Source organism: Canis aureus, chromosome 21 (genome assembly GCF_053574225.1).
Source record: "Canis aureus isolate CA01 chromosome 21, VMU_Caureus_v.1.0, whole genome shotgun sequence".
Lineage (NCBI taxonomy): Eukaryota > Metazoa > Chordata > Mammalia > Carnivora > Canidae > Canis > Canis aureus.
The window spans coordinates 6,176,767-6,190,411 of NC_135631.1; positions in this window are offsets into that span (position 1 = coordinate 6,176,767).

Consider the following 13,645-nt stretch of genomic DNA (forward strand, 5'->3'; position numbering starts at 1 on the left):
CATTTTTACCCTCCCACAGTACACAAGGGCTCCAGTTTCTGCACACTCTCAGCAACATCACTGCTTTCTGTTTGTTTGTTTGTTTTTCTGTTTTATCTTTTGTAATGGGCTTCTAAAAGGTGTGAAATGGTATCTCCTTGCAGTTTTGATTTGCATTTCCCTTAATGGTTAGTGATGCCGAGCATCTTTCCATGTGCTTACTGGCTATTTGCATACCTGTGAAAGCTTTTCATAGAAATAAACACCTAGACACAGCACAGTATCCTGGTCTCTTTGTCCAGAACCTTCTCCCAAATTTCAGCTTAAATGTTGCTGGTGATGAGATTCTTCCCCTTTTACTGGCCACCTTTCCTCAGCTTGGGATGGGCCCTCTGAGCCTTTCATTCACACCTCTTAGGGTCAGGAGATTTATGGAGCAGTTTCCTTCTGTTCTACTTCCTTGGTCCCTGCCACCTTTTCTTCTCCTGGGAAGCTTGAGCCCTATCCTACCAGGCAGACATCACCATGGTCATTGGGGGTTTGCTGGATGCCCTCCCAATCTCTCTGAGTCTATGGGTTTGGAATAATTTTGTGTCTGCCTTTTTTTCCTTAAAATTATATTGCTGCCTTGGCATCAGTAGATAGATTAATGGATGGACAGAGGAATGGGCGATGGATAGAAACACGATACGACAGCTACAGTAGAATAGAGTTATGGTGTCCATGTGAAGTGCATTGTGGGATTCACTGAACGATTCTTTCAAATTTTCTGTAGATTTGAGGTTTTTCTTTTTTTTTTAAGATTTTATTTATTTATTCATGAGAGACACACAGAGAGAGAGAGGCAGAGACACAGGCAGAGGGAGAAGCAGGCTCCATGCAGGGAGCCTTATGTGGGACTTGATCCCAGGACTCCAGGATCATGCCCTGGGCCAAAGGCAGGCGCTAAACCGCTGGGCCACCCAGGGATCCCTAGATTTGAGGTTTTTCATAACAAAGTGTCAATACACACATATCTTTTTTTTATTAATTACCATCTTTCACTCCTTTAAAGATTTATTAAAATTCATTCATGAAAGAGACAGAGAGAGAGAGAGAGAGAGAGAGAGAGGCAGAGACACAGGCAGAGGGAGAAGCAGGCTCCATGCCGGGAGCCTGATGTGGGATTCGATCCCAGGTCTCCAGGATCATGCCCTGGGCCAAAGGCAGGCGCTAAACCACCGAGCCACCCCGGGATCCCCAACACACACATATCTTAAGAACCAGTAATTGCACTGCTGGATGTAGGTCGGTACCTGATAGAAATGACTGCTGACTGCTTATGTCCAGCAACAGGCAGGCGTGAACAATGCGCAGCAGCACCACTGGCAGTAGCCCCAGAGAGGAAACAATGCAAATGTCCAAAAGGAGTAGAATGTATAAACAAATTGTGGTATATTTCCATGATTGAGCACTACAACTGTGATGAAGAGGACACACCACACTTGAAAGGAATCTCTTGGATGTAACATGGAGTGCAAAAAGATAGACAAAAGAGGACACACCGGTCCCATTTTTGAAGTTCTAGAAGAGCAGACTTAGTCAATGGAGGTAGAAATCAGGGTAACAATTTCCTTTTAGGAAGCATTATTTGGGGCAGGCTAGGTGGCTCCGTCTTCAGCCCAGGGCATTATCATGGAGACCCGAGATCAAGTCCCACGTCAGGCTGCCTGTATGAAGCCTGCTTCTCCCTCTGCCTGTGTGTGTGTCTCTCTCTGTCTCTTATGAATAAATAAATAAAATCTTTAAAAAAAAAAAAAAGGAAGTATTATATGGGAAGGGGCACTCGAGAGCCTCCTGGGGGTTGAAAATGTCCTATGTCTTGAGCTGGGTGGTAGTTTACATGCATGAATATCATGTCCAAAATAATTGAGTTATTTATTTTTTTTCTAAAAATTTTATTTATTCAAGAGAGACACAGAGAGAGGCAGAGACTCAGGCAGAGGGAGAAGCAGGCTCCCTGCAGAGTCCATTGCAAGATTCAATCCCCAGACTCGGGATCACGCCCTGAGCTGAAGGCAGCTGCTCAACCGCTGAGTCACCCAGGTGTCCAGTTGAGTTGTTTATTAAAACTTGTGGATATTGTGTAAATTATTCTTCAACTGAAGCATCTATCATGAGCATTCTCCCAAGTCATTTGAAATGTTCTTTGAAGATTCCACCTTCAGTGGCTACATTTTCCCAGCTGTGGAAGAGACCCCTTCATCCTTACTGTCCTCATGTCTTTCTCCAGAACTGATGGGGGAGCCACAGCCCCAAGACCATTGACTGCTCCAGCTGGGTCTACTGATTGAAGATGACAGACACCATTTCAGGCTAATTTAAGAAGGAAAATAATTTGGGCAGCCTGGCTGGCTCAGTCTGTAGAGCACATGACTCTTGATCTTGAAGGTTTTGAGTTAAAGCGACACGCTGGATGTAGAGATTATTTTTTAAGAAAATAAGGAAAATAATTTATTGGGAGGGTCTCAGGGAAGGTCCCTTCCCAGACCCCCAGGAAGGGGAGAAAACCTGGTTTGGAAAGAAAGAGAAGCTGCCCCACAGTCCTGCAGCCACATTCACCAGAAAGAGCTCCCAGCAGCCCGTGGTTCTTTGTGGAGAAACGCAAAGGCCTGAGCCTAGAGACTGGGGAGTCGGAGACAGGGCTCTGAGGTTCCAACCATCGGAATTCCACATGGCAGAAGCCATGTCCCATGTGGGCCAGTGGCTCCTACCCAAAGAAATGTCATATGATTCCAACAGTTTGTGCATTGAGTGCTCCCTAGGTACCAGGCCCCATGCAAAACTTTTCACACCAATTATTGCACAGTATCATCACACAGCCTATGGGGCCAGTGGCAAGGAGACAGGCACAGGGAGGTTTGGCAATGGGCTCAGGAGTACACAATGGGTGGCATGCTATGCCACACTGGGGGTGCCACTGTACTAGGGCTATGCAGACTTCATGGGCCAGTGACCTCTTTCTAGCCCCTTGTCCCCAGACTATGACTGCCCTGAATGCAGGGCCCAGAAGCCCAAGAAGCCCAAGAATTCCTCAGTGTACCCTGCAAAAAAGTTCAGGATAGTTTCTGCATGAGGTCTGGGAGGCTGGAGGGAAGTGATGGTGGTAGCATATGCTTCACCAGATACGACATTTGGCCAGTGATTTCTGGGGCCGGGCGGGGGGGGGGTGGTTTCCCCAGTGGGGTGGCTCATTCCCTCATGGTGCAAGGTCCTACAACTCCTATGTGTCCTGGTTTCCAAACACCCTGGGGCAGGAGGACTGCCGGGCCCCTGGTTCTCCTGACTCCTCCAGGGTAAGCCCCAGGGCCTGGCTTCCATGCCTTTCTGTGTGTCTGGCTGAGCCTGGCTTGAGACAGGACCTGGTAAGAAAGTTACTAAAGGAAGTAGCTGGGGTCTCTGGTCTTTGAACAGAAAAATTGGAGTTCTAAGCCAGTTCTGCTGTTTTGGAGGTTTTTGTTTTTGTTTGTTTGTTTGTTTTTAGATTTTATTTATTTATTTGAGAGAGGAGAGAGAGCATGAGCATGAGCAGAGGCAAAACCAGACTCCCCACTAAGTGTGGATTCCCAATGTGGGGCTTGATCCCAGGACCCTGGGATCCTGACCTGAGTTGAAGTCGTGTGCTTAACCAAACTTAGCCATCCAGGCACCAAGGGTCTGTGGTTTTGAGATGAGTCTTAGTCTCATCTTCCTCTGAGTCCTTATTTAGAATAGAATGGCGAGGTCTACCTTTCAGTCTTGGGGGGAAAGTCAAGATAATGCATGGAAAATCTAAGCCCAGTGCCTACACTTACAGGAGAACTGACAATTAGTTGTTATAATTATCATCCTATCATCCCCCCCACTCCCCATTTAGCAGATGAGAAAAGCGAGCTCGAGGAGGTGGTGTGATTTGCCATGGACCACACAGTCAGGAGGTGGCAGGGTGTGGGTCCAAACCCTGGAGTAAGAGGACCCGGCTCCTCTTCGTCTCTCTCAGTGCCTCAGGCCTTAAAGGAAGTTGGTATGGGTCAGGGTCCCCAGGCCCAAGCGGCAGGATGGAGGGAGGGGGGCCGCCAGTCTGCCTCCACTCTCTCCTGAGGCTGCCCAAGTAGAGCAATGAGTGGCCTGCGGTCCAGGCTTGTGGCCTCATCTCACTGGGGGCCCTGCCAGCTTGCGTGCTTTACAAGGCAGGGGCCAAAGCCAACTGTTGACAGAAGCTCAGAGAAGGGCAGTGACTGACCTGGGTCACAGAGCAAGTCAATGACCAGGCTGGCCTGTGGCCTGACCTCCAGGCTCCCGATCCATCACCAAGCCTGGCTTGCTGGGACAGACAAGGCCCTTCTTCACCTCCACAACCAAAACAAAGTTCCACGGTCACTTCCTCCAAGAAGCCTTCCCTGCTATGCCTGCCACACTTCCAGGAGGCTTCATCCATGTCTCCTGGGCTGCCCTCCTCAGAGTCCCCCAACTGAAGTGTGAGTGTCTCCCTGTCAGACGATGGACCACTCAGGGGCAGGAGGCAGGGATTCCCTGGTGGCCAGTGTGTGCCCCGTGCAGATCATGGCACAGAGCAGGTGCTTAGCAAACACCCCATGAGTGAATGAGTGAGGAGATGAGCGGATGTATGGGACCACTGAGTGGCCGGGCAGACAGCCCCAGGGAGCCAGGGCAGCAGGAGCCGGGCCCTCTGGTGCCTCCGTCCAGGGGTGGCCAAAGCTGGGAGAGAAAGAGTCCAGCCCTCTGCAGCTCTCTGTGGCTGGTGTCTAAGCTCAGCCCACCTCAACCCTCTCAACCCAGGTGGCGCTGAGGCCTCTGAGAGCCACATGGCCAGTAACGAGCTGCCACCCCCCTCGGCAGTCTGTTCATCGGACCCAGTGCCCAGAAGGCTGCCTCGCACGGGGGTGGCTCACCCCCAGCACGGCCCACATCTGCCACCTCTGACCAAGGACCAGAGGCCAGCCGGGCCACCCACTGCGTGCTCTGGGGCCCACTATCCATGGGGCATGGGGTGGCAGTGAGCTCAAGCCTGACCGGGGCAGGTAGGCTGGCAGGTGGGGGTGGGGCTGCCCCCAGGGCCCCTCGCCTCCAACTGGGCACCTTGCAAACTCCCCCCACCCCCCTCTTATTCCTTCTCGAGGTGCCCTGTTAACTCTCAAGCCGCCACTGTGGTCCGTGTCACAACCTGCTTTCCCTTCTTGGCCACGGGGGGTGGTCAGCCTAGAGGACCTACTTGGTGTCGTGCTTGCTCTGCCCCCGCCCAGCGCACACCCTGGGCCCTTCACAGGGCCTGTTTCCATCTCCATGTTTCCTGGCTGGACAGATGGGCCTGACCCTTGTGGCTGCGTAGGAACCCCCAGAAGCAGCAGTTTCTGTGAAGGCAGGTGGGCCAGGGGGCCAGCCAGAGGACAGTGTGCTCCCTCCTGGTGGGTCCACCGCACTCGCCTGGCATGGAGGCTATGACAGTGGCAGGTGCCCTCAAACACGTGTCCCTTGGCCACCAGCCCTTTCCATCCCAGCCCTTGGGCCACATTCCCAGGTCCAACATGGAGCAAGTGCTCTGCTACCTACTTCCAGTCCTTCCTCCGCTGGGAGTCACCAGGCAGGATGAAGAGGGCGTGGGGCACAGGTTGGGCATAGCCGTTTTGCCTGGCATGGCCTCTTCACTGAGGGGGAGGAGAGTGTGTCCCAGGCACCCCCGAGGCTGGTGGCAACCTGAAGCTTGGGCTTTTCTGGGGCACCTGAATCCTGCTCTGCTGGCCAAAGGGGACGAGAGGTGGAATGCTTCTGGGATTTCTTTCTCCAGGGAGGAAGCCCCTTCCCCATCAGCCTGTGGCTTGCCCTAGCCTTCCTGGGTTGACACTGTCAGGCCCCAAAGACCCCATGGGGCTAGAGGGATCAGAGCTGAGCAGAGATGATCAGAGTGAGAGTGGGACATCTGGGAGGGTTCAGGAAGTGACATCTGCCAGGGGTCCAAGGGCTGAGAAATTGCTGCTCAAGTAAGGGTGGGACAGAGAGAAGGTCCAGGAGGAGGGAACAGCAAAGACTCCCTAACCCAAGCGAGCCCTAGGGCTGCTTACCAGCCTCACCCTCCATACTTGAAGCCACCACCCATCAGGGCCTCCCAGGGGTTCTGAGGAACTGGCCCAGTGTGGCAGAGTCCTGGGGACTTCATGACATCGGTGGCACTGTCCCACTCTGAGCCTGAGGCTCCTCTTCCCTCCCGGGAACCACAATGAGGCTCCCTGCCTGCCTACGTTCACTGTTCCCAAAGATCCGAGAGAGACCTTGGAGGCTTCACCTGATACTCTCCAGGGCAAGAACACACGCATGTCACTGTCGGGGAGGGGCAGGCAGGAAGGGCAGTTGAGCAGTGGCCTCAGTGCTGGCCAGCGTGTCTCACCAGCCTGGCTCCCTGCCATAGCTCCAGGGGCTGGAGGGTGTTGAACATTAACCTCTTTGGTGAGTGGCTCCAGCTAAACAAACACAAACACGTTGTCACAGGTCAATGGTAGCTACCCCCTGCCGCAGCTGCTGGGCTGATTTAATTGGATTTATTTTATTTTTTGAAATCGTAAGCAAATCTAAGTGACTATCACTGAGGCCTCTGTTAAAAGATCTGCCAGCAGAACTGCCCCAGTTTTAAGAGTCAACAATGTTGCTCTTTAAGTTGAACTGACTTTCAGGATCCTCTCCAAAGACAAAAAATAGTGCTTCCATCTGTGCTTTTCTTGTACTAAAAGCATATGCAGGAAAACTCTACTTTAGGGACGCCTGGCTGGCTCAGCGCTTGAGCATCTGCCTTTGGCTCAGGGCATGATCCCGGAAACCCGGGATTGAGTCCCACGTCGGGCTCCCTGCGTGGAGCCTGCTTCTGCCCCTGCCCTGTCTCTGCCTCTCTCTGTCCATGTCTCTCATGAATAAATAAATAAAATCTTTAAAACACACACACACACACACACACACACACACAAAACACTGCAGGGCATACAGTAATAAGGTCAAGAACCTGCTTTATTTATTTTTCCTTTAGCCAAGACCGTAGAAAAGACGATGTTGTGTGTGGACTACATCCAGCCACACCTGAGAACAGAACTAGGGAATGTCACTGTCCAGGGCAAAGGACCAAAGGGGACTGCTTAGCTACGAGCAAGGTGGGCCTTTCAGAGGCAGTGGCTGTGATCAGATGGTGATGGATGTTCTAGATCCACCGGATGAATTCCAGACAGTAGGGTTGCCGTCCAACGACCTGCACCGGCGCCCCCGGCCTCTGGCCTTCCTCGCTTCTGTTCTCGTGGCTTCCGTGGATGCCCCTGCTAGTGGCTGACTTGGGCCTCCACCTCAGCTCTCTTCTCTCTCACTTCGGCCTATGCACTCGCTGCTTCCTCCTCTGGCTTGGCTCTTCCAGCTCGGAGGTTGTTGCTAAGAAGAGGCGCTGAGGCCCAAACGGGTCACCGCCTGTGTTGGGCTCCAGGCAGGATGCCCGCCACAGCCAGCAAGGGGGCTTAGGCTGTCCGTGCTACTGGGGGTTCCATCGCCCCCTCTGTCCTGTGAGGAGCCTGGCCCTCCTCTCTGGCCTCCTGGGATGGCTGGGCCACAGCTGGGGCCAGGAGGAGGGGTGGGGAGCCCAAGTGGGGCTGACTGGGGGAAGCAGGAGAAACAGAATAGCCTCTGGAATTAGATTCCAGGAATCAAAAGTGACCAGTAGCTGCTATCCAATGTCTGTGGCCACACTGGTGCCCAGGCATCCTTTTGCTGTTCCATTTAATCCCCAGCCAGTTGGGCACAACGATCATTTCCATTTTACGGAACAGGAAGCCAAGGCTGCCAAATTAGGAGGTGGTGTGGACTGAACTTGCCCTGAGGGCACTGGACAAGAACCCCTGTTCCTAACCCCAGTGAGCCCCTGTCTCCCCACCATTCGCACCCAATCTCCCCAGACCACCTGGGCCTGCCCATCCCCATTAATCCTCTGGATTGGCCACCCTGAACTTCTCACCATTCTTCTCACCAGGCTCTGCTGCCTCTCTGCCCCTTGGGCTTATGAACTCCTATTCATACGAACTCCTCTGGAGCCTTCTTAATCTCACCTCCTCTTTGAAACCTGCCTCGATTCTCCGGCAGAAGTGACACCTCCTCGGTACTCCCTCAGTGCTTCCCACATACTTCATCGAGGCACGAATCCCGCTCCCTGCCAATCTGTGTACCTGCTACTTGTGAGGGAAAGAGCCGGGGTAGTGGGGGTGGGGAGGGGAGGCCCCCCCCCCCCCGTGCCTTTTGAGTGCTCTGCACCTATTTGGTGCTCAAGGTGAGAAGGTTGTCAAGGGAGCAGATAAATCCAGAAAGACCCCTGTGGAAGGAGGGCTTGGCTGACCTCTGTCAGCTTCGGCTTGAGGAAGAAAGAACTGGAATTGTTGTGGGTCCATCTCCAGTGGAGACCAGTTCCAGTGGCCCAGCGATTTGAAATCAGGATGGAAAAGGCTGTGACGGGGATCCCTGGGTGGCTCAGCAGTTTAACGCCTGCCCTCAGCCGAGGGCATGGTCCTGGGGTCCCGGGATCGAGTCCCACATCGGGCTCCCTGCATGGAGCCTGCTTCTCCCTCTGCCTGTGTCTCTGCCTCTCTCTCTGTATGTCTCTCGTGAATAAATAAATCAAATCTTTAAAAAAAAAAAAAAAAAAAGGAAAAGGCTGTGATTGAAGGCTGTTTGAGCAGGTGTGTGTTTTTTTAATTTTTATTGGAGTTCAATTTGCCAACATATAGCATAACACCCAGTACTCATCCCGCCAAGTGCCCCCCTCAGTGCCCATCACCCAGTCACCCCCACCCCCTGCCCACCTCCCCTTCCACTACCCCTTGTTCGTTTCCCAGTTAGGAGTCTCTCATGTTTTGTCACCCTCACTGATATTTTCCCTCATTTTCTCTCCTTTCCCTTTATTCCCTTTCACTAATTTTTATATTCCCCAAATGAATGAGACCATATAATGTTTGTCCTTCTCTGATTGACTTATTTCACTCAGCATAATGCCTTCCAGTTGTTTGAGCAGGTGTTAACGGGAGAGGACGAAGGTCAGAGGCCCAGAGGAGGCCCATGAGCGCACAGAGGCCAGCCTATGCTCACTGTTGACTTGGGGACCAGGCCCCAAGTGGGGGCTCACGGCTCTCACTCCTCAATGACTCTGAAGTCAGTGCCAGTGGTACCTCTGCTTGACAGGTGAGAAACTGGAGACCACAGAGGACCTGTGTCTGTCCGTCCCCGCAGAGCTAAGGGAGGGCAGTGAGACCCACAGCACCTCTGCCAGCCGTGCCCGGGGCTGAGCGATTCCCGGAGCCGCTCTGGCCGTTTCTGGGTCCACTTGGAGGCTGCTCAGGCTGTCCTTGGTTCTCCCTTCTGACCCAAGAAGAAAAATGTGGTTTTAGGGGCGCCTGGGTGCTCAGCAGTTGAGCGTCTGCCTTTGGTTCAGGTCCTGATCCCAGGGTTCTGGGATCAAGTCCCACATCCAGCTCCCTTCAGGAAGCCTGCTTCTCCCTCTGCCTGTGTCTCTGCCTCTCTCTGTCTCTCATGAATAAACAAATAAATCTTAAAAAAAAAAAAAAAAAGAAAAAAGAAAAAAATGTAGTTTTACTGGCAAGAAGAGGAAAGAAATGTCCTTCTGTTTGGTTTGCAGGAGACTGACCCTAGGCAGGGTTTTCTCAACCTGCCAGAGGTTAACAGCCACTTCCCATCAGCATCCGACTCCTCACCCCACCCAGGAGGTGTAAGGACACCCGACATGCTGCCGGGGAGTCAGCTATGCAAGAGTGTACTAACTCCCCAGCCTTGTGTCTGTAGCTTCCAAAGTGTGCACCCAACTGAGGGGACCTGGTGCTGCTTTAGGGGGTAATGCATAGGGTCCCTCCTGTGTGCCTGGGTGACTTTTGTGTGGAGTCACTGTCGAGATGGAGTCCAGCAACTTGCCAGGCTGGAAGAAAAACTCTTTCTCTGTCGTCTTTTTTTTTTTAAACGATTTTATTTATTTATTAGACGCACATACAGAGAGAGGCAGAGACACAGGCAGACGGAGAAGCAGGCTTCATGCAGGGAGCCCCACATGGGACTCGATCTGGGGTTTTCCAGGATCACGCCCTGGGCTGAAGGCGGCACTAAACTGCTGAGCCACCCGGGCTGCCCTTTCTCCGCCGTCTTGAGGCCTCCTCTTGTTGGACACACTCTTTCAGATAAAGACAAGTCACGGCTCTCGGGGTTCAGAAAACTCATGAGGCACCCTGTACACTTTTCAAGCCCCCTGTGTCTATTTGACTAATGGGGGCAGGTCACCATGCTTATCTGCATGATAACCCCTGGACAAAGTTCTCCTGTCCCCACCTAACTGCATGGACAGGAGGTAAGAAACAGTGATTGCCATTTGTCATCCATGGAGCTTTCCAGAATTAAGCTGGTGAAGGTGGGGCCTTGTGACTTGGGCTGGCCCCAGTGACCTTGGCTCTGTGACAGTCCAGGCATAGCTCCAAATGCACCCCAGGACCTTGGAGCTGGATCTGGGACTGACGTGTGGCTCTGCTGCTTGCAGGACCTGCGCCTGCGTGGCCTCGAGCAAGCTGACTCATTCACTGAAACGTCACTTTTGAGCATTTGCTCACCTCCCCAGGAGGCTCAGCAAGCCGCCCAGACCTGAGTAGGGTACCTCCCCGTGTTAATCCCCCACAGGCTAATGTTTCTGGCCAGGTTTGCTTGGTTCCCAGGACTCTCAGTGAAGGCTGTCTGCTGTCATCTTGAGTGAGCTCAGTTCTACCCAGCGTCTTCATCTCCCAGAACCAGGACGCTCTCCCCTTGGGCCCCATCAGGGAGCTTGTCATCACTTAAATGCAGCCCTTCCAAAGTTCCAAGAGCCCCGCTCCGACCTTGACCTCCTGTCCACCCACGTGCTTGTCTGACTACTGCTGGACTGCTCTCTGACGGCAGGAGTGCCTCCAGGCCTTGGGCGGCTCTACCGGCCAGGGGCCCACTTCTACCGTGGACTCCCCTTCCCTAACCTGCGCTCTCTCCAGGGCTCTTCATTCAAGCCCTCTCCTGCCCACCTGAGCCCTATAACCTGCGGACTTCCACCACCCCCCACCTGGCTGAGAGCCTAACACCTAGGCTGAGAAGTGAGGCCAGTGGCCTTGGCTCCACTGGGTGCCTCCAACACCCACTGGTACCTAGAAGGTGACTGGTCAAGATTTCTGTAACGAGTTATGCTGGGTTTCTATGGGTGGCTTGGTGGCTTGCTTTTCCTTTCTTGATTCTAAATCTCCTTCATGCTCCTTAAGCTTTGGGGGTTCTCACCTCCTCCTCCTCACTCTCAGGTGATCTTGCCTCCTATTTACAAACAAAATGGAAACTTTCATGCTGGCACTGGCTCCATCTCTTTCCTTCTTGTTACTTAGGAAGATAGGCCCAACCTAAGACCAGCCCTCCTCCAGATTCTGAATAACTTCCCCACCTTCCCTTTTGGGAACTCATTCCCTGTGGAAGCTTCTTGTGTTTGTCCTTCATTAACAATACGAATCACCTCCAGGGGTGTCTTGGTGGGTGAGTTGGTTAAGTGGTTAAGCACCTGCCTTTGATGATCCTGGTGTCCTGGGATCAAGTCCCACATCCCTGCTTAGTAGGGAGCCTGCTTCTCTCCCTCTGCCCCTCACCTCTGGTTGTGCTCATCCTCTCTTTCTCAAATAAATAAAATCAATCTTTTTTTTAAATTTTATTTATTTATTCATGAGAGACACAGAGAGAGAGAGAGGCAGAGACACAGGCAGAGGGAGAAGCAGGCTCCATGCAGGGAGCTCGACGTGGGACTCGATCCCAGATCTCCAGGATCACACCCTGGGCTGCAGGCGGCGCTAAACCGCTGTGCCACTGGGGCTGCCCCAATAAAATCAATCTTAAAAAAAAACAAACAACCCAATAGGAATTACTTCCTTAACCCCACCTCCCCTTCCAGCTGCCATCCTTCCCTCCCCCTCACCAGCTTTCTTCTCTCCCCACTGGCCTGCTCCTCCTGGAGGTGGCATGTCTGGCTAGTTGCCCTCTCCCAGGTCGGGGGTAGGGGTGGCCAGGGGCTGTCTGCCCCCTTCTCCCCTAGGTCCTCACCTGCTTCCACGGCTTTAATTACACCCACCCCAAGGTCTCTCACCTCTTGCCTCCCCACCCCAGCACTAATACATAACAGGTGTTCAACAAATATTAAAGAAATGCAGCCGCACCCCTGTCACTCAGGGTCTCAGACGGCCACCCATCTGCCAGCCCTCTGGTGTGTGAATGTCCCCACAGAGGAGCAGACTTTCTGCAAAACGTGGAAGCACGATCTACTGAATTTAGCAGAAAAACTCACAAATTTGACAAGGAGAAAACAGGATCTGGCAACAGGCTTTTCTTTTAAAGAACATTACCCAAGTCATCACGGGAGGCTGTAGGCCGTCTTTAGTCCTCCGTGTTAGAAGCTTTCCAAAGGTTTCCACAAACACAAACTTCAGGCCCTAGGAGGTGGGAGCGGCAGAGGTGCGGAGAGAGGGGGTGGAGGCAGCCCTGGTGGGAGGGCCTCCTCCTGACAAATCAGAAGCCTCGCTTTGCCTCTGGGCCTCACCACTAGCGAATGCCAGCAGTGCCCAGGCGCTTAGGACCCGGGGAGGGAGAAGCTGCCGAGGCTTCCCGTCCCCTCCTGCCTGGGTCGCGCTCACCAGACCCCGGGGCTACACTAGGGCCCGCGGCTCCCAGCAAGCACCGGGTGCCTGCCCGTGCCGGAGCTGGCGCTCGAGGAACGGAGTCACACCAGGGCTAGCTGCCACTGGGTCGCGGACGGGAGAACTTGTTTCAGGGAGATGGCCTGAGCCCAGACACCAGGCTTGAGCACCTAGGGGTGCGCCAGCTCTGCAGCCTTTCCAGGCACTGGGCATCCAGCTGGTGCTGCCAGCCCAGCCTGCGCCACCTGCCCTGCCTGCCTCGCCAGGACAGGACGGGCTCACACAAGCTTCCAGTGACGTCGGGCATTGCGGAGAGGCGGTCTAGGGGGGTGCCAGGGCAGCTCCTTGACCCCGACCCGAGGCCAGGCCTACTTCTTCCCTCAACTGGGCCTCGCTACAGTAACCAGGACAGAGGAGTCATGCCAGCCTCTAGATAGGCCAGTTTTGTTCCATCAAGCGAGGGAAGAAACTGAGTACTCAGGAGTTGCACAAGTGTGGGGCTGGAGGGCAGTGAGGTTTGAGAGGGGCCTCCCCAGGGCACGAGGAGTGCTTTCCCTTTTTTTTTTTTTAAAGATTTTATTTATTTATGAGGGGGCGGTGCAGAGACACAGGCAGAGGGAGAAGCAGGCTCCACGCAGGGAGCCCGATGTGGGATCCGATCCCGATCCCGGGTCTCTAGGATCACGCCCTGGGCTGAAGGCGACGCTAAACTGCTGAGCCACCAAGGCTGCCCTTTCCTCTGGTTTCTAAACGGAGTGGCCCCGGAAGCAAACGGAGGCCAGAGGCTGGGGTGCAGGCAACTCCACACTTGCAGGTAACTGGACAGCTCCCAAACCTTTGACCTTACAAATTCATCTTGAAATGAAAACCTCGTGGAGAAAGTCACCCCTCTGATCGCTTCTTTGCAGATACAGCGAACACTGGCCAAA